The sequence below is a fragment of the Equus caballus genome, chromosome 27, assembly GCF_041296265.1.
Source record: "Equus caballus isolate H_3958 breed thoroughbred chromosome 27, TB-T2T, whole genome shotgun sequence".
Taxonomy (NCBI): domain Eukaryota; kingdom Metazoa; phylum Chordata; class Mammalia; order Perissodactyla; family Equidae; genus Equus; species Equus caballus.
In genome coordinates this window covers 45,457,445-45,485,084 of record NC_091710.1, presented here as the reverse complement: position 1 = coordinate 45,485,084, position 27,640 = coordinate 45,457,445, and the positions used below count along the sequence as shown (strand labels likewise).

The window sequence follows — 27,640 nt, the reverse complement described above, 5'->3', positions numbered from 1 at the left end:
GTTACTTAGCATCCCAGGATTGGTTATGTTGTTGAGTATTTGCTTCCCATTCTTTGTTTTTCAGAACCTTTTGGATTGTGCTCGAATAATTATTTAAGACTCTTACCATGAAATTCTGACATTATGTGGTTAAAAAAATGCAAAATCTGTTAAATACTAATATGCTGTGACTCAGATCTTTGAAAGAAAAGTTCTTTGTTTGCAGCTGGGAAGCTGCCATTCTATTTTATTATTGCAGAAGTCCCCAGCAGGCATGTTCACCCAGATTTAATTATTAAGTCATAAACGTATCTTTGAAAATTTCCCTTTATACTGAATGCCTAGAAGTAATTTAGAATTGCTTTTTCAATCATCTTATGTGGCAAATCAGACTTCAACACAAATTATGTTTTCAAATGTTTTTGGAAGGTGAACATCACTGAAATGATAATAGTATCAGGATGCTATGGCGTAAAAATAGATAAATGTGGAGACTGAATGGGTAAATGTATCGAGGTTTGAGATAACCACTATATCCATATATTTACTAAAATGGAAGCTTACTGAAGGCAGGACCCTCATCTGTTTTGCTGATTATTTTATCCCCGGAACAGAGCATAGTGCTTGGCACTTATTGGGGGGCTCAATACAAATTCACTGAATAAATACATGTGTGAATAAACCAGTCAAGTATCATTTACTCTTCCAACATCATCACCACAGAACATCACCACCACATACACATATTTCTCAGTACTAACAATGGAAGATGTTGAAGATTTTTTATTTGGCCTTAAACACATGCATTCATGTATCTGTGTATATATATTTGATCATAGATTTGTTATTTAGATGGTGTTAACTGCAGGAGACCAAATTCCAAAGTGGTTCATATTTTATATGAAAATATAACTGGCTAAATATGATCCTAAGTCTCAAGATTTTCCAGATCACTGAAAACAAATGTCTCTAGTATTTTTCTCCTTTCTTTGAGTTATTGAGAAATGGAGATATAAGCCTTAACAGTTGGTGGAGAGTGGAAATGGACTATAGAATAATCCAAAACTCTTTTAAAAATAAGCTGTGTATAGTTTCTACAGGAACCTTTAGGAAACAGCGTGATAAACATGAACCTTTCTGAATGTCATAACATTTACAAGTTTATTTGGAAATATTGAGTATTTGTTCAATATTAAAAAATTCTCCACTCAATCCTCTTTAAAAGAAAATCGTTTAAATTAATAAAGATGCAATTAACAGCTATGGGTAAAGTATGCTAATATGCCCACATAGAAAATCTACATTAAAACGCAAAGAGCAGGCTATGTGAAGATAACTTATTGTTTAAAAAAATAAATAAATATAGATTTCCTCTACTGTTTTTCACTACTGTGGCTTCATCCATAATGTATTTGAGTAGTTTCATTAACTGCCAAACTTTATATTATAGCTGTTTGATCTTTAATTCAAAAATTACATTAGAACATGTTAATAGAGTATATTAATTCTTGGCCCCTCCATTATTAATAAATTTGTGGAAGAGCTACAAGAGAACAATTTGGTACTTGAAACATTCAATACAAGTAGACATTACTTGACATCACTTACGTAACCTAATGTCCATAAAACTTGAGAGCTGTTCTCCTCCTAATAATTCAAATGTCAAGAAAATAACCAGAAACTAATCATTTTTCCTCAATCAGAATTGGGGTTTAAAAAATATGAGACTTACTACAATCCTGACATCAGTATTGGACTAAATCATCATTTATTTATTATTCTGTCTTATAAACATATCAAAGCCAAAAACCTCTAGGCTCATGTACAATAAAATATTTCAGCATTAAAACTAAATAATAAAACGTCAAAGATAAAAGACTGATAACCCAACCAGACATCTCTCCTCCACAGCTTAGGAAAAAGATCTGTCTAAACAAGTAGATTTTGCAGAGCTCTAACGGAGTTCCGTTCCCCAAACCTCCACCTTCTAAGAGGCTAGCTTTGGTTTCGCTTCCCTTGGCGTGACTGGGTTGAATTAGCATCTGTAAAGTTTCTTGTATGAGATCACATTAATAAACATACGAAAATCTCTGATAATGCATTTTGCAATTGCCAATCTGAATTATAAAATGAACTCCAAGTTGGTGTTTTTGTCATTTAGAGACTGCTGGAATTCTCAGTTAATGCTATTAGTGCTACATGTGTTTCTGAACAGAATGTTCTAATTTAGTGTCCATACTTTTTCTCACGGTATACTCTAAAAAGGAATTTCTACTCCTTCTAATATAATTTCTCAAAAAAAGTAGAAGAGGTCAGACAATAAAGCTGCTCTTTCACACTTAATCACCAGTGATAAGACAACATAAGAACTGGGTCATGTTATCTACAGCTTCATTATAGTTTGCCTTTGGATATAAGTCCCATGAGTATAGAAATGTGGCAAATTAATATATACTACCTTGACTGATTTTACTCAGTGAATCAGCTAAATGTTCAAAAGAATTTGCTGGTCCATCTGATAAAAACTATTTTATAAGAAGATGAATTCTAAGTATTTTGCAGAACCACATAGCTTCATATGAGTGTATACACTCAAATACCACTAAAAAAATAATATCAACTCCAATTAGGATAGTCTTAAATACTGAACAAATTAAAATTTGAATTGAAACAGATTAAGCCTCTGTGATGTGACTATGAGCGTTCACTTTTTTTTATCAAGCCCCAGTTCATCAAGCTGATACATAATAACGACCCCTGCCATATCGCCAGGAACTAGCGGAAACTCCTCAAAACGTTAGGGAAAGAAATAGTACCGTATACTTTAATGCTCTGCAGCTGCCGTCATGGCTGCTGGTAACACAGAAGCACTTTCTGGGGAGATGAGAGTCTTGGGCTAAGGCAAGGCTCTAGTAGAGTTACAAACTGTAAGAATCTTCAAGAAACAATGTGATTTCCTATAATAGGGGTGGGGCAGAATATGAACCCAGGTCTTCCATGAGCCGCATTCTCCAAATGCACACTAAGTTATCTGGCTTGGAATGCCATGGCACCGTTGCCACCAATTTCAGAGCAAATCACAAAGTCTGGTATGCATACCTTGTTCTAGTTCTAATTTGAGCTGGCCTTCTGCTTTAGCTGACCTCAAAAGTTCCCCGTAAATTGTAACAATTTAATATAGAAAAAGAAGAAAATTTTCATTCAGGAAAAGGCTTATTTTTACCCCCAAATCCTAAAGTTGGGTTCTTTTGAAGCTGCAAATTAAACAGTAACAAAATTCATATCTTTGACTCAAAGAACAAAAATGTACTGCTTATTCGGAAGTCTGTTCCTTCTGTCATGCTCCAATCAAGCAACATGGCCCATAGGAACTGACAGGAAACGTGTAACAGAGTGGCCATGTCAATGTCACTGGAAGGAGCCTTCAGATCACAAAACTAAGTGTAACGTCTTCAAGAAAAAAACCAAACCGACAACCCATGGAAAGGCACACCATGATGTTGTTCTCCTTTGAAAACAACCAAACTAAATATCCATTAATTTTAGCATGTTCTGTCTTCAGTCTATTATAAAGATTATTTAAACATAGCTTGGAAAACAAAGAGATTCCTGAAGTAAACAAATTGCATGTAATCATAAAACACAAAACTGTGTATATTAATATTGGCATTTAGACATTCTTGAGGACAATAATCCCAAGAGGTAATTTGACCTTGTAATATGCCCTGGCTTAAATGCAAATAAAGAGATGCATCAAAGGACACAAAAATGGTAGTCCAAGGCAGGATGTTGTATTAGGTAAATTAAACAGGCACACAAGATTGGTGTAACCAGCACAATTGCCAACTTGCGTCTGGGGAGTACTACTATATGTATGATACAGTAAACACGTAGCACAATAAATGAGGCAAAATAGCTGGGAAAATATGCAAGGGGAAGGAACAGAGAAAGGATTGTAAACTATCTTTATGAACATTAACATAAATGATGGGTTACAATTTTCCAGCTTTATTCTTCTGACAAATTGTCTATATAGTAATGTTTTCATTGTAGGCTATCGTTTAGAAACATACTCCACAAACCATATACCTTTACAGTCTATAGTTTCTTTTGTCAGGTTTGTTGCTGTTATTCAGTACATGTCAAGTATGCGAGTTAGGTGGTAAATTTATAGTGTATACAGTAGCTGGATTGCCTAAACCCTCTCCCTTAGAAAAACAGAATGAAGTATAATAGCAATGAGAAACACTGGAACACACCTTCTGTTGGGCTGAGCCAGGGAGAGAGTTTTCCTTGCTTTCTGAAGCATCTTCCCACTGTGCCAGTCCTGCCTGTTAGAAACACCCTTTAATTATGACATCACTTATTTTGTGCTTGGGTTTGTATTTCCACATTGTCTATAACCTTTCCAAAAGCAGAAATTTGGCATCTCTACTTTTTTTCTGGAGCTGATTTTTTTGAATGTTTATGTTTGGTAATGTAGTCATTATTTCTAAGACATATTGCAGTGTTTCTATTGTTTAGGGGTTTTTTTTCTTTTGTTTTCGCTATTTGCTTTTTCCTTGACGTTGGCAACCTGGTTTTTTTATCTCCCAAGCATGCAGTCTGACCCCTCCCGCCTTAATTATGGAGGAAAAGGGGTTAATAGCTATTAGTAGATATATTTCCCTTCTAGAATCTGAACTAGCTTTTAAAATTTGTTTCCCTCCCTTAATTTATAAATATTTTAATCAATAATGTATCTATTATTTCCCAAGTGAGCCCTAAGGAGTATGTTTGATGGCCCCACACAAGCCATTCCAGGAGAACAGCCTCTCTCAAGTAGCTGACACCCGTGAGCCCAGCTAGTTCCTACCTCTCTCGAGTCCCTGTATTTTTAGGTTAGCCAGCAACAGCACACTCCCTCCATCACTGAACCAGTGAAATTGATGTGTTGTGCAAGTTCCCTCCTTCCCTTTTGCTGACCTTGCATTGTATTGCCCAGTGCATGTTTACTCAGAAGCTAGCCTGGAACCAAAAGCCAGCCATCAGAGAAAATGCTGTCTGTCCTCAACATTATAATTGCACTTGATCAGCATCAGCTCTGCATCAATAATTAGACAGGGGTCCAGTAATGATGTTGGCAACGAAACAACACAGCCAAAACTTCAGTTCTGTGTCCATGCAGTGACTGTCCAAGAGCTGAAACCAATGTTTGGGACTGATGCTCCCCTCTTACATATAACATCACGATGATTGAAAACTGGTGCCCTTTGTAGTGTTTGAAATATCCCCTTCCAGTTGTCGCCTCACATACCACCTGAAGAACTATACTTGCTTCCATATAGGACATACTTGCTTTTAAAAATCTAATTAAAACTTTCTTTTTGGTCCTTAGGTAGAAAGATGGCTCTGCTGAGATGAGCTCTTAATTAATGCACTGAGAGCTTATGAGTCCCACCTCTCAACAGGAATGATTGACGTCCAAGGATACATAAATTACACTAATTGAGCCCTGCCTCTATGTAGGCTCTCCACAGCCAACTCATCAGAGAAGCTAGGTGAGTAGACCAGCATAAAAAGTTGTTTCAATATGTTCTATGCGCTCCCAAAGGGTGGAAGAGAAACTTTCCAGACTGTTGCACATTTATTGTCACAGAAGGCCATTCTTTTCTTCAGTTTCAAGACGCAGGTTTTGTGTTGTCGTTCTTTTTTTTTAATTATAAAAATTAGCATTTTAACATAGCCACTTAAGTTTAAATAACCACAATCTCTATGAAATTCTCAAGCAGCAGAACTTGCAAGACAATTACAGTATGCAAAAGTCACTTGGCATCATTTGTTGATATTAAATTGTGTTGCATAGCAACTAAGGCATATGCTATGGAGGTATTATTTGAAATCAAATCCAGTCTTAGTCCTTGAGTTTAGTTTTCAGGACTTCACCTAATTGTAAATACACCTACCTAATCCCCAGCCTCACCAAAGGCCATACTAAAATATTTCTTTTATGTTTATTTTATTCTGAAAGAAATTTATAGGTACTCCGAGGCCCCAGTTTTCGTGAACTCTAACAAGCTATTTGGTATCATCTAGGTGGTTGATTAGCCTAAAATAAAATTCAGAGACAGGGCTATTTGCCCAAAATGAAGGCAATATTTAATGCCATATTAAATATTCTCATTTATTTCTTAAAGTTTTTAGTCACAGATTTTTTTTAAATGCCTTAACTATTATGAAAACCCATTGTTTCATGGAAAACAGGAATAATAGGGAAATTTCAGGATATTAAATAATTTACTTAAATATATCACAAAATATATATATTATTCAGACAAAACATAAATAGGGCTTGAGTTTTACCATGTAAAATTTTGAAAGGCGAGAGTAAAATAATGAAGACCACCAAGAAAACTAGATTAAGAAGGTATTAAGGATAAAAGTGATACATCAAAATGAATAGAAGAGAAGAAGCAAATTGTGAGAACAAAAGGAAAAAATACCAAAACAGAGGAACACTGCGGTCAGTTTTAGGAATAATAAAGTACCAGACCTAAGCATTCTAAGAAATAGGTACTAACAAAAGTTGAAAAAGAGAGATAGAAGGAAGCAGGGCTGCATTCAGAAAATATTTAGGGGAACCACCATGTCCTAGTAACAAAAATCAAAGAGAATTCTTTCAAGACTTGGGATTCTGAAAAATTCAGGAACACATCGCTCCCACACTTTCTCTCTTTCCACTCCAGTACACTTTGCTGTGCCTACTGTTTCAAATTGCGAAAATCTGGAGCCCCACTTAAAAAGAAAATCATAAGATGGCTACATTTCTATCAAAATAGCTTTATTATTACCTGTGAGAAAACCTGAAGTGGAGAAAAATTGAGAGAGATCAGAAAATCCTGAGCCGATAATCTCGTAAAAAATATAAAATGCTTTTAACATCAAGACTATCTCGCTTTGACTGAAATGGAATAAAAATAGAACAGCCTCTTTGCTGTAAGATCCTTTTATTATTTGGTGGCTAACAATATCCAAACATAATGCACCAAGGCCATTGAACTATAAGTAATATAACATTTTCCGTTTAAAAAATTATTTAGGTGTAATGAGCGTGAAACGCGTACCTCAAAAACTTACATGTTTATTTTGATTTTCTGTAATTATGTGTTCATACCACATTCCTTCATCATTTATTATGTGCGAAGCAAGGTGTGGTACGTGAGGTGGTTTTCTCTGAAATTATGCTTGAAATGACCTAACTCTATTCATATTTCTTGAGAATGTATGCATTTAATAATCATGAAGCAGCAGTGTCACTGTGTGCTTCATTAGTCTCATACTGTAGAAATATTTATTAGGAGAAAAAGTAACCACATGTTCATAAATTAGGAAATAATTCTGCTTGAATTCACATATTTCTAATGCAGTTAACAGAAAACTCAGCATACTTTTAACAATACTACATTGACAATAACTCTTGGGTTTAAATTGGTAAAATGTGCCTGAATTAGTATCAACCTTTTTCTTCATATATGTTGGGTAATCAAAGTGCTGAGGCCTGCCGGAAGACCATAAGTCATTACGAAATGCAGCACAGTCAGCACTACGACAAGCCAGGGCCACCCTGTCTCGAATGGAACCATTAATCTAATAGGCTATCACTCAAGCTAATACAATCAGCTCTTACTCTAGTCTGTTTCTGAACATGGACTCTCAGATCCAAGCTTCCAATTGCCACATTGCATCACAATCATACTATTATTAGTTGATACATGAACGAACATAGCAAGAGAGCGTGGGTCACCCTCTACTATCGTACTGTGCGATAAAACCTCAGTAAACGTTTCTCTGGTCTTCAAAACAGGACATTTATCATAATAATTATTGCTTTGGTCATTTGATAGGCTTATCATACTATTTCTTCATTTAGAATTTGTATAATTTGTTAGATTTGGGACTGTTCAGATAGCTGGGCGATTCATTGTTCCACTACTGTTTGATCTCTGGGTTAAATGCTTGCTTGTAACCTTAATAACAATTTTAAATACTATGCGGATTTATTTAAAATAAAATGTGTTACCTTTTTTTAAAAAACAGAAGGGTATAGAAAAGAAACAACAAAAGTCCTATAATATCCTGTAATATCAATGCCAATACAATTTATGTTGTAATTTTAAATCACAAAATCTAATGATGTACATGGTTAGGAAAAAAAAACAGAGACATTTACAAAAGCCTCTCCTCTTTAAAATAATTACTAGTTACAATTTCTTAATATTTCTTCCATAGAAATGCATATCCCTTAAATATCTATGTATCATTTGTACGTTCACTCAACAAATACTTTTTCAGGGTTTTCTATGTACCAAACACTGTTTTTGGTGCTAGGGTTGTGACCGTAAGCAAAACAGATTTTTAACAATCCTGGCCCTCATGGGGCTTATATTCTTCTGAGGAGAAACAGAATAATAAGAAGATATCTGTGAGTAAGTGTGTGTATGTGTGAGAGAGAGAGAGAGGTAAATACTATGGAAAAAAATAAAACAGTGGAGGATGATTTGAAATGCTTTTGTAAATAAGGAAGGTCTGATTGAGAAAGTGATAGCTGAGCAAAGCCTTGCAGGAGGAGAGAGAGGAACCCTGCAGATGGCTGGGCAAAGAGCACCAGATAGAGAGAACAGCATGTGCAAAGGCTACGAGGAAAGACCCTCTTAGGAGAGGGATGTCACACAAAAGGACTAATAGAGTAGAATGGGCAGGAGGGGAACCACAGAGACAGACAGCTCCAGGCTACTAAGAGATTTTAGCTTTTAATCTAAAGAGGGGAATGTAACAGGGGAAGCTTTTAAAGGATTTTTGTCTGGATGTAGAATATTGGATCATGTTGAATAGAGAGATAAGATGCTTTGATGTTTCTTTTAAAAGGACGACCCTCGTTGCCATGTTGAGAATAGACTAGAAAAGAGAAAGGGCAGAAGCAGGGACACTAGTTAGGAGATTATTTTAATGACCCAGGCAAGAGATGATGGTGGCTTGGACCACAATGGTAGAGGAGGCAGTGGTGATGTGTGGTTTTATGTCCCAAATACATTCTGAAGGTAGTACTGACAGAATTTGCTAAAGGATTGGGTCTGAGATGAGAGACTAAGAAGAGCCAAAGATGACTCCAAAGTTTTTGGTCTGAGCAACTAGAAGGATGGAGTTTTAATTTATTAAGATGGGGAAGACTAGTAGGAAAAAGTTGGTAGGGTTCTGTTTTGGACCCATTTAGATGTTCAGTTGGAAATGTCAGGTAAACAGCCTAACATAAGATTCTGTAGTTTAGGTCATGGTTAGAGGTAGGAATTTAGGAATTCCCAGCATACAGATGATATTTAAAATCACCTGACTGAGTGAAATTACTAATGGAGTGATGTGGGTAGAGAAGAAAAGAGGATCCAGGGCTTAGACGTGGGTACCCCAACATTAAGAAGTCAGGATTCTGAGGAGTAGCCAATGAAGAGGGAGGAAACCAGAAAAGGATGGTTTCCTGAAAGCCAAGTGGAAGCCATTTTGTAAAATGCTGTCCTTATGTCCAGGAACCTGAAGATTGTATTGGATTAGGACCATTGGGTCATTGGTGGCGTGGTAGGAGAGACAGTCTAATTGACATTGGCTCAAGAGAATGAGAGGAGAGAAATTGGAAGCAATCTGTACAGACTACTCTTTGAAGGAATTTTGCTGTAAATGGGAACAAAAAGATTTAGACGGTAGCTATAGGTAGAAGAGGGGAGAACACTGTTTTTTTTTTAAGACAAGAACAACAGTATGTTTCATATTTGCTGAAAATGATTTAATCAGTAGGGAGAAACTGATGATACAAGCAAGAGAGAGAACTGCTGGAGATCTCCATAGGTAAGTGAGAGGGGATCAGGCCTTATGCAAAGGCGGAGGGATGAGCCGTAGGAGAGAAACTGGCATAGAAAAAGCACAAACACCAACAGGTGAGTAGGTGGGGAGAGTGCTTGCGAAAGATCTCTTCTAGCTTCTCCATTTCATTTCAATGTCATAGAAGCAAGGTCATCCTCTGAGCCTGAGGATGGTGGAGGAGATTCGAAGGTAGAGGAAAGTGTGTGAAATAGTGATGGAGACGGGGAATGAGTAGAGTGGGGAAATAATATGATAACCTGGAGGCACAAAAATGCCATGGAGGTTGGTGGTCACGAATTTAGGCTAAGGCCAGTCTGCGTGATTGTGTGCTTTTGTTCAACACATTCAACTATGTAAGTACAGGAATGAAGGAGGCAGAGAGTTGAGTTTAACAGTGGTTGGAGTTTTGCCAAAGGAATATTAAGAAACTCAAGTGGGGCATATGAGATGATGGTGTATGCAAGGGGGTGATTATCATATAGGATTGTGGAATTTAACCTGGACAAGCAAGAACGTGAGGGGGTGGTGTTAGGTTCAAAGGATTGTAAGCACGGTTGTAGAATGAGCTTTCATCTTCTAGGAAATGAGCTGGAATGAGGAGGAAGTGGGTGCTAAAAAATGAGATGCTTCAAATTGAGATAATGGAGAGATTTCAGTCATTTATAATGAAAAATGTCCAGATTGTGACCATGTTGGTGACTGATTAAAACACATTAAAAAGAGTACAGGAACCTTAGAGCTCAAGACTAAGAGACTTGGATATTGGAAGGAGCAATACAGATATTCAAACCACCCAGACTTTTGACAGGAGTAATGCTGGAAAGAGTGAGAGTAAACTAGAGTAGAAAATCTCCAAGCAATGCAGGTGAGTGTCCTAGGGGTGGGTTTACAAGGAGTAGCTGAAAAGGGTGATGTAATCTAATGATGTGTGATGCAAAGATGGGGTCATTGAGGACAATGGTCTGTCAGTAGTAATAAGGAAAGATAGGGACATCTTTTCTTTGGCTCTAAACTCTTTATGTATAGCTATTTATCTACTTCTCTTGCTCTATCTATATACACCTAAGCCTGTGCTTACTTAGGTGCCTCTAAGGAAGGGCAAGAGTGGGTTTGCTTTGCCTCCCACCCTCAAAGCCAAGGGAGGGAGCTGACAAGAGCACTACTGACAGGTTTGTGGGTATCTGATGTGCCCTTCCCCAGCTGGGCAATTACGGGGCACTTGACACTCTCCGGCCCCTTTGGTTCCAGGGTAGAGGAAAAGTACATTGGCAAGAAATGGCATGATGGGAGACTGCCAGATGGAGCAGGATCAAGACTGTCCCTACTCAAAGCCCAAGAGGTTTGGAAGATGGATCCCGCATAAGCCTTTCTCTACATACCAACCTATTTGCCTCTCTCTTACCATCACACTTAGCTCCTTTGACCTACCTCTCTAATGATTGGCTAATTTTTTTACTTATACAAAAGAGATATTTATACCTATTGTTTTACACATTGCTTTTTTTCCCCCTAATTGTGATGTATTTTGGCACAAAGATATTTGCCTCATTCTTCTTAACAGCTGCTTTCTCATGGATGTGAGAAAATTCATTTAGTCAGTATGTTTTTCCATTGATATACTTTTTAGTCGTTTCCAATTTTTCACTATTACAAACAATGCTGTAATGTATCTGTGTGTGTGTGTGTGTGTGTGTATATATATACATAGGTATATATATATATATATATATATGCATATATATTTGAGAAATTTTGCTGTTGTATTCCTAAAGTAAATTACCATCAGTGCATCAAAGGGCATGCGCATTTAAAATTTGTTTATTTATATATAAAATTTGTTTTATATGTATATGATCATTGTAGATTTACATGCAGTTATAAAAATAACTAGGCAGTAGGTAATGCTCATTGCTTTCTTTCCACCTCCCTGAGGATTCTTCTTCAATTTCGTGTGTGTGTCTGTGAGGAAGATTAGCCCTGAGCTAACATCTGTTGCCAATCCTCCTCTTTTGTGCTGAGGAAGATTGGCCCTGAGCTAACATCTGTGCCAATCTTCCTCTATTTTATGCGGGATGCCACCACAGCATGGTTTGACAAGGAGGGGGTAGGTTCGCACTTGGGATCTGAACCGGCAAACCCCAGGCCGTGGAAGCAGAGTGCGCAAACTTAACTGCTATTCCACCTGGCCAGCCCCTAGCAATTTTTGAATATTTATTTTTTTAACCTAAAACCTTTGGCATCACTTTGTCATGTTAAAAAAATGCTGTTGGTTTTTAAATTTTTATTGAATTATTATTAAATTCATATACAAATTTCAGGAAAATCAATATCTTTGTGCTGTGCGATATTCATGTGCATGCTAAGTTTTATCAGTTGCTTAGTCTCTTCTAAGTTCTTCGGTAGAGTTTTAAGGTTTTCTTATATAGGCCCTACACATTGTTTTATTTACGTACATTTATAAGTACATATGCATTGTCCTTAGTGTTTACTTGCTCAATAGTAGGAAAACAGAGAAAAGAAACTATTACAGTCAGAGGCCACCAAACTCATACATTAATTTGTTTTATAGATATTGGACTCTTATTTCAATATCTAAATTACTAATTCCTGACATCTGATATTTTGCCTATGTTTTTGTGAGTGGCAATTTGTACAATAACCAGAAGGCAAGTAAAGAAACAGACTTTTCATATTTTCCGAGGTAGGTGTATCTGAAATGAGCATCCTGTATACATAAAAAGAGTAAGTTGTAAAAATAAAATATGCTAGGTTGGATAATCATCTATAACGTTAACAGTCCAATTGCTTGTCATGTAGAGGAAGGTTGTGCTTTAATTAAGCAATAAGACATGACAGGGTGTGAATTATGGAGTAATAATTCTTGTCTAGTGTATTGTTAGACAAGAGGCCGTGGGCCAGGTGTCACAGCATACACCGTGCATAAATTATTACACTGTAATTTAACTCTAGAACATTATAGAATAATTCTAAAATATTTTTCAAATAATTTTGCAAAACAAGAAATACAGGTTGAATATATTTCTCACATTCTCTGTTAGAGGATATCTACCATTACACTGTAAGATCAAGAGGCTGAAGGGAAAAAAAAAGAGGCTGAAAGAAACCATTTATTTTGGGGAAAAATTTAGAAGGGAAATATAGTAAAGTTGGCTTCATAAATGATTACTCTCTCGAAAGTATTTTTATAGAGGAGATTCCTGGGAAGATGATACATTAATTTGACTTTTCCTCCTTTAATAATAAAAAATAATGGTGAGAGCTATGTTTTGAGAAATTTTAAGGGGGTCCTTTTTGGCTTTTTTTCTTCACAAAGCAGTGCTAACAAATAACTTCAACATAAATCTTCTAGAAAAAAAAATGCATTTCCCTGAAAGAACTTAGTAAAGGGTGGAGGAATTTTCCAGAATTTGGGGTCCTTTTAAAACCAGTGTGATCTGTAATCCTAACGCTTTCCCCCAACATGCCATTTTGAAGGTCCTCTTTTGTAAAGACATTAAAACCCATCTCTTATCACAAGAAAACACATTGTTTGAAATACTACTTTTTTAAAAAAGAAAACTCATTTCTGCCCATTCAAAAGAAAAATGTTTGAAGGCCAGTGTTTGTTTGTAATAAAGAAAAAGTCCAGTTGCTTTTCATCCGCACGCTGGCTAGCAGTGTTTCAAAAGACTTTTTCTTTTTTAAGTTGTTATATTTTTGTGCTTTTACAGCCAATATTGTATACTTTTAAGATGGTTGATGTGTTAACAAGTTTGGCTTCTTTTGTGAATATCGCAAGATGAAAGTTACATATTAGAACCTGAGACCATTAATTTTGTCTCAGGTTCTTCTTTAAATTAATGCACTTTATCATCAAATTTGACCTCTTTTTGTAACTGTGATAACCAGAGATAGCTTAATATACAGATCAAATATAAAGTATTTTTAAAGGGCTCCAGAAATACCTGCCTGCCCAAAATATGTCCCTTCCTGTCTTATTAGAGCACCATTCATTATTTACTCCTCTGGATTAATGTTTGTGTCTTGAATAGTTCCTGATTAGAATAATACCTCTCCCAGGGCTGGCCGCTGGCACAGGGGTTAAGATCTCACATTCCACTTTGGCAGCCCAGGGTTCACCAGTTTGGATCCTGGGTGCAGACCTACGCACCAGTTTTCAAGCCATGCTGTGGCAGGTGTCCCACATATAGAGGAAGATGGGCATGAGTGTTAGCTCATGGCTAATCTTCCTCAAAAAAAGATTAAATAAATAAATAAAACCTCTCCCAAGTCAATGATGTGGAACCTAGTTATCAGTTATTAATCCCTTAGTTTATCTATTTGCTAAACTAATAGATTTGGTGCATTTATTTGCTTTTGTCCATAACAGAAAGCAGAGAGAACATGAGACATAAGAAAGAAAGGTTTCAGTGGATATGAGAAGAGAAAGTTTCCAGTCCTGAAATTTGGGCAACGTTTTACTGTGACTGGTCCTTAGCTTCTAAAAGGTGGCTGGAAAGCATACTTTTTTTCATAGTCAGGGGTAGAAGAACCCTAAGAAAAGGGAGCAGAATTATGAGTTCTTTAGGTAAGAATAGACCATGTCTTATTTGGTGCCTCATATGTATCTTAAATGATGAAAAAGGTGGGGAAAGCCAAAGAAAATTTATCTTCAGTACTTAATGGTTTTACCCACTCTATCACTTGTAATAGGTCCATAGGTCTATTATGACAATTAAATAAAACCATTTTCAGCACTTGTTCTTGTTTCTGTTTAACTGAATCGGGCAGGATTGACTTTTCTACTCAGTGGCTCCGACTGATCCATTTCTGGAATTATAGCTCAATAGGATTTTACTCCAAAATTCTTTGTATGCGAGACCACAACTTTCTTTCAGTCCTTCTCCAAGCTTTGTTGGGTCAGTTTTTGGTAACCCATATGACAGGTGGTTTTTAAACAGCATAACAGCCACCCATAGAATTATCTTTAGAAGACCATGATGTAAAATTATGCCATTGGCTTTCAACAAGGGTCAATATGTGATTGGGTAAATGAAGAACACCTATACATTTTTAGAAATGGGTAATCAATTATTTTGTTTTAATTTTTATACTAGCATGCCGTTGACTTAGGCTGCATCTACTTCTGCAGAGACATAATTATTTCAAGATATTTTAGAATGTAATAATTTGTGAAAACAATCATTTCACCAGTTGGTGGTTGTTTTGGTCTATAAGCTTGTTCAAACAGGCAGCACATCAACGTTTCAGCTGGTCACATACCACTCAACAGGATGATCAAAATTGATTTTTATAGATTTACGTTTATTAGGATAAATTATTAGTGCTAATTTTGTGAGAAGCTCGATGCTGGGAATTCAACATCATTTAAGGTTCACAGTAACATTGCAGGATCAAATATTAATTGCAAGAAATGGAGGCTCACAGAGATCCTCAGTAACTAAGTGATGAGTCCAGTCTTTTAACCGAAGACTATGATTTGAAAACCAAAATTATTTCCAGTGAACCATATTTTCTCCTGCTGAAGTGAGAGTCAGAATAATTTTTAAATTGAATTTAGACATCACTAAGGTCTTCTAAGGAAAAGTTTTCCCATTTTCCTAGTCTGTGATGTAAGACTATTTAATTTCTTCCACTGCCCATTCTAAGAGCTTTCTCCTTGCGTGTTGTTATATACCACCTTTCTGCTCCAGAACCCATTATGCATTTTCAGAAGCACAACTACAGAAGTAAAAGACATGAGCGCGGGCCTCATCACGTCAAGAACCAACAGTCAATTCTACCGAAAGGACTGTATGATCACAGCCACAGAGCAGAAGCCATCCTTTTCTCTCACCCAAGTTTAGTTTTAGTCCATGTAGATGGCTTGGTTTCACCCATTGTTTAAGCATTGTAGTGGGGTTGGGAGTTGTGATTGAGTACTTCTGTCAAGATCTTTTGGGGAAAAAACATAGTAACCTGTAAATGAGGGACAGATAGAAAAGAAGACACAAAGCTAGCATCAAAACTTTTTTGCACGTGCCTGAGCACACCTCTTTAGACTAGGTGTACCTACATGATTTTGTAATTCATCAACTTGATTCCTATCTCATTTCCTATCCCTTTCCTGCTTTCTCTTTCAATTTTCTTCACCAGAGTTGCTGTTTTGAAGGCTTTTGGCTTAAAAGCAGCAACCTGGGCTCATATTCCTAATTTATTTCCTGGACAGGCTGTTGTTTTGGACACTCACAATCTCAGACTATGACCCCCGTGATGATTCCCTCCACCATCGCAGCTCACTGGAAAGCACATGAGTCCTCATTTCTGACAAGGTCGTTAGTCATGGAAGTTGTTGAGCTTCCTTGCTACTACGTTTGGATTTAAAGTGGAATGTGGGTATCAATGAAGACCAAAGTAGAGAAGGCAATACTTATCATCTCCTGCTACAATGGTGTCATTTTATTTTTTGGAGTGAGAATTATTAACAACATACTTAGTTTCATTTTCTCCAACCCTTGCTGCATAAAGAACACAGAGCAGAGAGTAAAATTATGAAAAAATAAAGTCAACAGTTGCTAGAAATTTCTATTTTTTGCTTCCAAAATAGAAAAAAATATTCTATCTTTTAAAATCATGGCATATAATATAACCAAGAAAAAAAAAGAGTACTGAAAAAAATAAGAAACTAAAAATAGCTCAGTGGCAATTTAATAAGTGACAAGACTTCTTCCATCTGCTGGAAAGAGTTTAAAACCTTCACCTGCTGCCACTCATGCGGTAGAGATTTAGAGTTCATAGCTGAAAGCTAACATCTGACGCGGGAGTGTGTGTTCCTGCTTCATCTGAAATGCATTTCTCCGCTTAATAAGTGTTATACTGTTTGTTTAAAGGAAAGAAGAATCCCCAAGTTTTGAAGTGTAAAAAAATAAGACACAAAGGGCAGGAAAGAACTAAAATACGTGTGTACGAATAGCATTAGGACACCTGAAGGTAATCAGATCTGCACCTGGTACTCAGTGAACTCTAGGTCAGGTGTTCCTCACACAGAAATGCTTTGAAAGTGAGAAGGTTGGTTGGGATCCTATATAATCAGCCACTGTCAGAGCATAAAAGAGAAAACTATCTCCCCCATGAAAGCAAGAGCAGAGGCAACCTATGCCATTGAATCCTTATCTCTTGGATTTCCCTCCCAGCTCTCCATAATTCAAAACAGGCAGGCAGCAGGCTGTCCAGATGGAGACGCAACAGCCAGAGTCCGCATGGAGCATTATAGATCTGGCTAGCTGTCTACTTAACAGTCAGCTATTTTTGGATAATACCCACAGTTGTTTTACAAAAGTGAAAAAAAGAGATGGATTTATCCTGAGTTCAGGGTATAAAAATATTTGTACAGGTTGATGCTTGGGCTTGAGCCATTTTTCTCACATTTAGATGGCTTGTTGATTACTCAAACTGACTTCCCTTTGCAACTGACAGCAAAGAGACTCTGTTAAGATGATACTGTGGGGTACATTAGTGGCCTCTTACACGATTTTAGGTCCCAAAAGAAATGTTTTAGGCTCTGATTATTATCTGCGTGTAGTTTTGTTTATTTTTGACTTTGAACGAGCAGATGGCAGAGAGGCTAAGAGATTTCCCTGCATGTCACACCAACACACGGTACTAGGTACAAAGGAGGCGCTATGTTAAGCGTGTGCTCATCAAAATGATGGACTGGGGTTCCTGGGCCAGCAGGCGACACTGGGGAAAGCTCTTCAGATAATGAAATTTGGGGGTTTAGTGAGGCTCGATTCTTTTATGTAGTGAAGTGACATTGGGGAAAGGAAGCAACCATACAAAATTGACAAGTATGTTTCTTGTAAAACACTTTTTATAGGTATAATTATGTAGCCTGATATTTAAGCTATCTGTTAGTCTGTAAATCAGTTTACTAATCATAAATCTTCAATCTAGTAACCAAACCAACAATCACAATAGCATCTTCGGCAAAAGCAAAGTTGAAGTTATCTGTGCTAGTTTTAATAAAATAGAAGGATGACAACAATTTGTCATTTGTTGAATGCCTACTACTTGCCAGTACTGTGTTTTATATTCTCAATGATTTGCATGCATATGTGTGTGTGTGTTTGTGTGTGTATTCTGAAATAAAAATCATGATTGTAGTATACTGTCTATCTACATGAATATATATATACATACCCACATGTACATGTATGTATTTTATATTACATATATATAAAATCACACAATCTTGCTCTCAAACTGCTTATAATATAATGGAAGAAAACAGATGCAAAGTAACCTATTTTTGTAAGAAAAGTGCAAATATCGTGGTTTAGAAGTTTAACAGAGGGAGAACCTATCTGAGTGGAGAAATGAGAAAATATTTCAGGGATAAGAAAAATTGTGAAATCTGCCTTCCAAAGATGGATAACGTTTCAAATGGTGGTGAAGGGAAGGGCGTTCCAATTGGAAGTGGCGTTAATGAAGGACTAACCATGGGATTGTCAGACATGTTTAATAAATAATTATGAAGCCAATCTGGATAAAACATGAAGACTGCGATTGGGAGGTGGTTGGAGAAAAGCTGGAAAAATAGGCAGGGCCGTATTTTGGAGGTCTGTGGATGGCAGGAAGGCATGACTACAGTCATGATTTTTATTTTGGAATTGAAAAATTTTAAGGAGTTTCTCATTGTTCCATAGCAATCTATGTCTGACATTTCTATTCCATTATTAGCCAAGATTCTTAATCTAAACTGCTGCCCCCAGAAAACTAAAATGTCATTGTATGAGCCAAGGGATTAGTCTACCCTTGATTTCTGTTATTTCCAAAGGCATTATCAAGGTCATGTATTTTCTTAGGTTTCAGAAAGTCAGCTCTCAAGTGCGAACCTGGAGGTCTTCTGGCTGCCAGAGAGTGCATCCTGGTTTCTCCCACCTCAAATTTCAGGTTCAGCTCAGTGACAGTTGTCTGGACAATCCTATTACTAAGGTGCCAGTAAATGAGGGTGATGACGTTCTTGGCCTTTCCACACATCCCAGACACCAGGCTTTGTGTATTGCTTTTTTTTTTTGAGGAAGATTAGCCCTGAGCTAACATCTGCCACCAATCCTCCTCTTTCTTTTTGCTGAGGAAGACTGGCTCTGAGCTAATATCCATGCCCATCTTCCTCTTCCTTTTATGTGGGATGCCTGCCACAGCATAGCTTGACAAGCGGTGTGTAGGTCCGCACCCGAGCTCCCAAATGGCGAACCCTGGGCCACCAAAGTGGAACATGTGAACTTAACTGCTGCTCCCACCAGGCAGGACCCTATGTATTGCTTTTTATTCTGATGCTAATTAAAAGCGGAAAAAAATTCCTCCTAATCTTAAACGTAGTTTTCCACAGTTCAGTTATTTGCAGAGTATTCAGCTCATTATTTTTTTTTAATTGTGAGCTTTTCAAACTTTTGAAAGTATTAGGGGGGCCAGCCCAGTGGCGCAGCGGTTAAGTGCACGCATTCCTCTTCTCCGCAGCCCGGGATTCGCCGGTTTGGATCTTGGGTGCGGACATGGCACCGCTTGGCAAAAGCCATGCTGCGGTAGGAGTCCCACGTATAAAGTAGAGGAAGATGGGCATGGATGTTAACTCCGGGCCAGTCTTCCTCAATAAAGAGGAGGATTGGCAGTAGTTAGCTCAGGGCTAATCTTACTCAAAAAAAATATATATTAGGTTCATGAAGGTGCTTTCCTTTTGTATAGTCTTACATTTTTTACTCAATAAAATATAAATGAAGAATTATTTTCCCAGGATAACACGATTGTAAGAAAAGAACTCAGATTCTTTTCTAGTCATAAATCAACAATATCTTTAAATACTAAGAAGTTTGAATTAGCCAATTAAAAACTTTGAGTACATGCACTGTGCTAGATGGCTTGAGTCTAGACATCATAAAAAGTGGAAGCGGCCATTCAGAAATCAGACCAATTCTTTACATTCCTTTTCTTAAATCAGTGTATTTGGCCAAAATCGAGCAACTTTTAACCCAAACAAATATTCCAAATGAGATACTACAGCTAGTGTGGCCAAGTGACATCAATGCATAACATCCTGTGGCTTTATCCTGTGCGATGTTGCTCTCTGCCCTACCCATTCTCTGAGCATTGTTTTGAGGATAGACAAATCTGTGTGATCGTAAATGGTGGATCAATGTTTGTTGGATCTTGATGAGTTCTACACTAGCAGTGTTGACAAGACTGCCTGGATTTCTCTCCTCTGTGGTGGAGGAATACGGCCCCTGATTGCAGTCTCTCATTTTAGTGAGCAAAAACCAGACTAATTGTAATCTCCAGTGTCTGTCACCTCATCAGCTGCAGTCGAGAGACCTTTCTTGGGAAATAGGTGTTGACGTACGAAATATCTAAATCCTCCTCGGTGTGGGCCTCTGTGGGGTTCTCCTTACTTCACAGATCAGGAAAAGTAAGGCAATGGATGTAAAGCCGTCACCAACAAAGGGTGACTTGGAGGAAAGTTGCTAAAGTCTTTTCCCCAATGCTTCCTCGAATCAAGAAATAAGCAATTCTCTTCTGCCTCGTTCTCCCAGTGAAACAAAAGAAGTGTAACTGCTCTTCCTGCCCAGCAGCATAAATAAGGAGAAAAGCAGCTATAACCCAAAGAGGAGGGAAAGGCAGCTGCAATCTCGTCTTGGTGTGGTTCATGATTGATCAATTTCACTGTTATTTCTTTAGTAAATAAATTTCCTTGATTTTTTTTCTCATCAAAACAATGTAGCTTATCACTCAATTTTTTTAAAAAATGGAAGCCTATGAAGCAAGCGCTGTTGGAAGGGTAAAATTGCACGCTGTGTGCTTCAAGGTGGCCTGTGCAGGCAACAGGAGTAATGGGAATGATTAAACCCTGTGGTGTGGGGTTAGGTTTCGAGCCTTCTTGCCTCATGACAGGCTGTGACAGTCGTGTGGCACTGAAGCAGAACAAACGACGGTGGCAGTTTGCTGTGAGCAGTGCAACTGTCAAAACCGCTGTACAAAAGCAAACGCTGAGGATAACAACCAGCAAAGTTTTCAACCTGACGACTCAAATGATGATGGCCAAGATGTCTTCACAGGAAACTTTAGGTTACTGTTGCTGTCTAGGGCATTCCGCTACAATGATCAGGACTGCCAGCTCTTCTTGTGCTCTGCATATTGTCAACTTTCCACATTATCACAAAGCCTACTTTCTTTGGAAAAGCATTAACCAATCCTCACATAACCCACATGGAGTGCTAGTACTCATATACTAACATGGAATCCATGTGTAGTTTATCATATTTTGTGTTTGGAGTGATCATATGCAATCCATAAAGATAAAGCCTGTCCATGTGTGAAATCTAGTTCCAATTATGTTGCTGGAAGAATGGGTTACAGCACAGATGTAAACCTGCCATCACAAATAGGATGAAATACTTCACACCCAAAGCTAAAACAGTGAACTTAGCACTGTCACCAGTTTCTTGAAAAGTTGAAAAAAAAATTACTTTACACCCATGTGGTTTCACAGGTTTTGATTAGAAGCCACAATAGACACTTTGCACCAGCAGTGAATGAGAAACCTTTCAACGTTGTAATAACATAGGGAGAGTTTCTCAGCCTCTGTCATCCTGTGGGAATTCTCCCGTTGAGCTTCCATAGGTTGAAGGGAACGTGAAGGCTGCCCACGGTCTTCCTGTCACACACAGGCTCAATTTTAGCATTGCACTCTGTCCTATTTTTCTTGTTTGGCGGAGTCTAACAGAGAAAGTGTAATTCAAGTCTGCAGTCTTTAGGGTGTTAGGTGTCTTACCTCTGATGAGGTCAGATCATCCAGGTGTAATATAAACTAGGGATTCTCAGCTTCTAAAATCAATGTTTCTCTCTAAGCAACATCCCGTGAAAGACCTCACGTGTGCATTACTCTAGGCTTTACCAAGCTGGTGTGCTCAGCACAATAATGGTTACAGCAAGCAAAGTGGTTACCACTTACATCTAGTTAGTAAAAGTAATGACTATGAATTTATACAATATCTCTTGAATGAAAAACCATCTACACATACTTATGTGCCTAAAAATAATTCATAAGACCTATGATTTAGAAGTTTCGTCTTCCTTACCTGCAGCTGAAGAGGCAAACAAAATCATTTCACTTTTACTGGGAGGATGGAGAACATTTTTTTTTAAAGAGTAGTAAATTAGCTTGTGCTGGAAGCATTTATTTTCTTCCCTTCATCACTGCCATCTCCCTCTGTTTTCTTTGATCTATGATTTGCACGCTACCATTATTATTTATGTGTTCTACAATTACGACCAGTGACACCTCCCCTTCTCCAGCCCAAAGCCACAAATATGAAAGGAATAAATGCTGTTTATTGTGACAGTCTGCCTTTGGTCTGTGGAACAATGACAAACTACACCAGTGACAGCTCGCTACTGTTTTCACTCCAGCTCCCCAGCCTACTTCTCAAGTGTTCTCCAGAATGTGACAATAGACGAACTTGAATAAAAATGCATAATGGGAATCTGTTGCATTCATTTACCTCCCAATGAGCTTCTTTGGGGACATATATTGGATAAAGAACAGAAGGACCTGTGGTGTGAAGACATTTTAAAGATTTTGTACATGTTTAGGGGAGAGGGGAAGCGTTCCCAGCTTAACAAGGATATCTAAACACTAATGTACTTAACTTTTTTAATGTATTTAATTTTCAAATGACGACGTCTACAGATAATGTGAAGAGAGAATGCAGATCAGAGTCTTCTATGAATATTTGGAAAGATTTCCATTTTTTCAGCCTGGGAACTTTTAGCAGAGTGGCAATTGTATAGAACAATTGGAAGGACCAGAATGTTTGAGGTTTTCCAAAGGACGTATACTAATTAGCTTTTTAAGCCGTGTTAAGATGACGTGTTTACTGGATAATTATACCTTACGGAACAAAATAGATTAATAAATAAAAGAGTCACCATGAGTTTTGTATGCCCAACTTTGAGCTAAGTGCAGGCTTGTAAGTATTTGACAGCCAGCCTGCTTTTGTCTCATGTCATTAATCAGAAAAGATTACTAAAAGCCACCACCTAAATCTGTTCTCACCAAGCGATTGCATTTAGTGACATGAGGTTCTGTTTCCTCTTGTTTTTAGTGTTTTGTGAAAAAAATGTCCACCACTTTCCTGAATTCCACTCTTGAAGTAAATTTTTTAAAAAACCAACTGTGTTTTCTACCAAATTTCTATTTTGGGAAACACATTTAAAAATCAATACAAACTCTCTCCATTGTTTAAAACAAAAAGCTCATAACATGCAAAAATTGTTTAAATGTTTCATCTTGTTTTCATTCTTTGATATAAAATCTTCTACCAGTAGCTCTTAAATATCTGAACTACATTTAACCATTTAAAGTCCCCTGCATATAGAGTTGCCTGGCAGAACTGTCATTCTTGGGGGAAGTAAATGGAGAATACAAAATGAATTAAAAAATTTGATGAACCCAGCAAAACTCAGAATGAGAAAAATGAGAAAAACCACGCAGTGTATAATATCAGGTAATAGTTTATTCAAGGAAGGGATGGGATCAAATCAGTTATGTGACAATAAATGTGAGTGGCAGTGTTCCAATAGAGACCAAAGATTTTCAAATTGGGATGAAAGACAAACTTCAATTGCTTGTAAAGAGAGTATCCTAACATACAATTGTTAAATAATGTTTAAAATTATCATCAAAATCGAGATGTGTCTAGTAAATGTAAAAGAAAAAGAAAGTTGGAGTTGCCTTATCAATATCATCTAAAGTGGAATCAAGTCTATAACCATTCAGCCAAACAAAAAGGGTATTATGGAAGTAGAAAACTTTATAGTCACAAGAAAATGAAGAATGAAACTTTTTTGTATCAGGCAACACAGCTGTGGAATACATGATGCAAAAACTTCCAGAAATACAATTGGATAAAACCAAATGATAATGGAAACTTGGTTTGTAAAATTCTGAAACAGTTGTAATTGAGTGGAAAAAGCAAGGATCTGAATAACACAATCAGCAGATTTGTGCATATTGTATATGGATATGGATAGACCGGGGGTGGGTAAAATAGATATTTAATAAACAACTACATCATGCTTATTATGTGCTAGGTACTGTCCTGGGGTTCAACATATTAATTCATGTAATCCTCATAACAGCCTTTTACAGATAAGGAAACTGAGCCTCAAACTGGACAGGTAACTTGCACATGGTGGAAAGAGACAGAGTAGGCTTTAACCCAGCTGGTCTGGCTCCAGGGCCTGTGGTCTTAAGATTCTTACATATCATGCTACCTACAGAGAATACATATTTTTCTTTTATTCCATGAAAAAAATGTAAAACTATTCATGAATTGATCAAAACAAGCTGTAACAAATTCCAAAACACGGAGATTTACAGATAATATTTTATGACCATAATCTAGTAAAACCAAAAGTCCTTGACAAAAGATCTCCCTTTCCTCCAAAAAACCTTCTACCTGTTGATTTGAAAACCTATTGTAGTTAATTCTGGGATCCAAAAAGTATCCCCAAACTAAGATTAAAGATCATCTAGGAATTAAATCTGCCATAATTATTTCCCTTAATACATGACACTTTTCACTCACTACTCTATTGTTTTTAAATTACTAATAAAATTTCTAAATATTCTCCCTAATTCCCTTTATTTGTTCTAATCTAGTCACTTAGGTATATCTATGTTGAATTTAATAGACCGTGGTTGGATAATTTCCCACTGTTAACGCCGAATTCATTTTAGACCTTTGTAAGTATGTATTATTTGTAGTTTAATTTCTCCTAAGTTGGATCCATTATGGTATGATAGTGAGATGGTGACCTAGAAATTTTAATCAGTCCAATTCCAGAAGTCACTTTATAGCTTCAGGGTAGGAGGTGGGGCTTCCTTGTCACTATCAAGAAGGTTATGACAAATAAGATATGGTAAATTTGACCAATTAGCTATTTAGTCCTTATGATTTGCTGGCCCATGATTGTCCATCATACGGTTGGTGACTGTCTCTTCTAACAATGTCACTACCTTCTTTACCCAAGGTTTTGACTCATGTGGATTTCTTGATTTTTTTTCTTTCATCGTGTATTTTGAGAGAGAGATCCATATATACATAAATGTGTGTGTGTGTGTGTGTGTGCGTGTGTGTGTATACGCTGAATAATTATTTTGGTAAATTTGGTCTATAAAATGTCATTCATAATCAGTTTAGTTGTTCATATTTTAACCAAATCACTCTCATCATCTCTATATCATCAGTTGCTTAGTCAAGAGTGCACAGCTTTATTGATCTTTTTATTTTTCCTATCAATTATACTAAGCTGGTTGGAGAAAAACCTCATCATTATCAGTCTTACAGTATATTGTCATTGTCATGGTTATTGATGGCTAAAATAAAAAATGTATTCATACAGGAGAGAGAAATCATCTCTCATCACTGCCATATAAAGCAAATAGCAAGTGAGAGTTGTGACATTTAGGAATGAATTCCAACATAAACAAATGTGCAGTGTTGCATGGACTGCTGACTCACTTATTTGTGCACAATGGGACAGGCTCTGGTAATTTGTGTGCCACGGTTCATACTGAGCCAAAATGGAGAGATATCTCCTATTTTCTTAAGTCTTTATTATTAATAATGAATTACTAGAAAAATAAAGGTCATTTTGAAGCCTGATTCAAAGTGGTCTTCTTCTTCCCACAACCATATTCCACTAAATTTATATAACTAAAAATGGACATGTAGTTCTAAGGTCACCTCTAAAAGTTGTTTTTTAAAACCAAAGTCATATTATAGCAATTTTATTATGCCCTTCACTCACGATTATGTTTAAGAAAATCCTCACAGTCTATACATGATTTACTAAAATGCTTTCACTTACATGCTGCTCCTTGTAAAGTATTCCTGAGCACTGGGTATTTATGCCATATTTCTAGGTTTGGGGGAAGATTAGAGAGAATCGATCTTAAATGCCTAGTACCTTCTCTGGCCTATAGAGTATAAATTTAAAGCATGAGTCTAACTGTTCAATATATTTGTGACATTTGGAATATAAGTCATCCATCATCTTAAGTATCAATTCAAGAAAATACTTCCAGAATATTATGATTCTTCGTAATAGTATCTTTCTTTTCATTGTTATCAGGTGAGTTGCAGTGGCCGTTCGCTAGTCCACTTGGGATTGTTGGATGGTAAATTCTCATAAGATAATCTTTTTACCAGCATACCTGAGGAATACGGGCCCCTCCAGTTGGTATCAGAGTTCACTATGAAGTTTTTCTCACAATCCTGTGAGAGCACACAGTTTGAAAATACCTCCAAGGTCATTTTGAAGTGATATGAAATGTGAAGTATCTTCTGGTGTAATGGGTGGAAGTTCCTAAGAATGGAGCTCAGGTGGTTAGTAACATAACTAGACTTCATGATTCCAGACAGCGCACTCACTGCCACGCGTGTAATAGCACGAGGTAAATTCTCCAACGAATCAATGAGGCAAAGGGTCTACAGCATACATGTATTCATTTAAATATCACCCAGATTTTCCCCGACTCCTCTCCTCCGCCCTCCCAAGTGTTTCTTGGGGCACTGATGTTTAATGCATCATTCTCTCTATTAGGAAAGGTCAACATGAGTTGAACATGCCATGGTTTGCAGACTCTGTCTTAGCAGCAGGAGATTGGGGATGACTATTTTTGCCTTAGGGAACAAGGTCAGGTCTATTTTAGGCCCAACTAATGACGGTGTTAAGATTTTGACTTTAGCTGAAGTCCAGCTTCCCTAACTCTGGGGTGAAGAGCAGGGAGGGACAAAAAACCTAGTGTCTTTTTTTACAGCATCACAGCTGGGCAGGCTACTACTGCAAAATGATGTAAATTTTCACTCCATTGTCAAGAGCTCTTCCTTACAGTGACTTTTGCAACTTTATTCAACCACCAGTAGAGTACAGCAACTGGAGAATGGCCATGGCTAGACATTGTGCCAAATTCCTGGTTAGGTTTTAGTTCTCTGGTTGTGTTTGAATTCAAGTAGGGAAGGGATTATTATCTGGGGAAATTTCAGGTACAATCACAGATAGATAGACAGCTCTACCTTACAGTATATATATTAGAGACAGCGGTAGCTTAGAAAATTGAATTAACTATATTTATTAACAGCATGTATTCAACTTTCAGTGGAAGAGAATTCATTGAGTGGAAGAAATATGATTGAAAACTTGTGGAACAAATATGAGAAATATAAAATACTTTCTGTTACAATATCTTGGCATATAGATGATGATTATGAATGAGGACGACTGTTGATGTTTGATATGAATATAGACATGTCCTTTGTTACCCAAGGAGAAAGGTGGACTCCTGTGGAGAATTAAAATACTGCAACAAAAAAATTAGAAACTTCTGGGGCCCACCAGTGGCATAGTGGGTAAATTCACATGCTCCATTTCGGCAGCCTGGGGGTTCACGGGTTTGTATCCTGGGCTCAGACCTACACACTGCTCATCAAGCCATGCTGTGGTGGCGTCCCACATAGAAATTAAGACTGATACAGATATTAGCTCAGGGCCAATCTTCCTCAGCAAAAAGAGGATGATTGCCAACAGATGGCTCAGGGCCAATCTTCCTCACCTCACCCACCCCCACAAAAAGAAAATTCTCTAAAGGAATTGTAGCATGAAGTCAAGAAATTCAAGGCATCTGAACTCCATATTGGAAATGATAAATGCATGA

At 37.2% G+C, this 27,640-nt stretch overlaps 1 protein-coding gene across 1 annotated transcript in view; it reads left to right on the top strand.

Annotated features, from left to right (window-relative positions):
- Positions 1–27,640, top strand: part of TENM3 (teneurin transmembrane protein 3) — a 2,419,468-nt gene that overhangs the window by 1,483,228 nt on the left and 908,600 nt on the right. The window contains exon 7 of the mRNA XM_070253219.1: positions 5,357–5,519. The gene's annotated coding sequence lies outside the window, so the exon portion shown is untranslated. The remainder of the gene's footprint in view (positions 1–5,356; positions 5,520–27,640) is intronic.